The sequence below is a fragment of the Arachis duranensis genome, chromosome 3, assembly GCF_000817695.3.
Source record: "Arachis duranensis cultivar V14167 chromosome 3, aradu.V14167.gnm2.J7QH, whole genome shotgun sequence".
Taxonomy (NCBI): domain Eukaryota; kingdom Viridiplantae; phylum Streptophyta; class Magnoliopsida; order Fabales; family Fabaceae; genus Arachis; species Arachis duranensis.
The window spans coordinates 4,698,733-4,699,828 of NC_029774.3; positions in this window are offsets into that span (position 1 = coordinate 4,698,733).

Consider the following 1,096-nt stretch of genomic DNA (forward strand, 5'->3'; position numbering starts at 1 on the left):
ATATATATGCATGCCCATGGGGGAATCCGGAGAGTTAAAGTGTCCGGTCACATCTTGCGACAGAGGGTCAACAAATAGTCTCAAATACACAAGCCACATAATAATCTCTTTTCCTTTTAAAATATTACCTCAAATCAAAATTCCAATTCTTAAAGAAATTTTGGCAATATCTCCTCTAAGACTCAAATTTCTGCCACCCTTCAAGGGTCCCAACTATCAAACCAAACACCTCTCAGTCACTCAAATCATTTCCAGTAACAAATTATTTCAAAATCAAACAAATACCAATATTAAATCTTTTTCCAAACTGACCAACTTCAACAGCAAATTATTAACAACAGCTGAACCACACATTCTATTCCATATACACAATCCATCAATTATACATTCAGTCCATTCCTATCTTAAGGTCTTCTAGCCTGAGTTTTCACGTGACATTAAATGTTAACTACGAGAAACCAAAACCATACCTTCGTACGGAATCAAAATATTCAAAGCTCCGGAGAAGCTTTTTGGCTGAGCTATTGAAGAAGAAAATGTCCAGAATCGTTTATGCCTCCTAAAATTCCCGTTGGCCAAACCCAAAGAAAAGATGAACTATGTCACTGTCAACTTCCACTAATCAAAAATGGTGCCAACGTGTAGAAGAAGAGGTTACGAATACTCTTACCGGATTAGATTTTTTATTGGAGTTACGGATTACAAAAAAAAATCGAAGCCGGAGGTTCAGAAGAATTTTACGTTCTCTCTTGGTCTTCTCTCTCCGTTTTCTTTCTGTTCTTTCCTCTCGCATACGTTAATGATATATATATGTATGATTAGTACGCCGCCTTAGCTTCCTTTATATTATATACACACTTTATGAAAGGGAATTGTAATAATAAATTATACTTATATAGAAGGAAGCTAAGAATAAATTATAATAGCATAATATTATATTACAAAGCTTAATATTATATGTATACGTATACATATCGATAATGATAAATTTTAGTGGATATATATATATATATAATGATTGAAATATTAGGTTAAATAGTGAATAATAATAATAATAATAATACAGGAACGAACTTTGGTGAATAATAATAAGGTA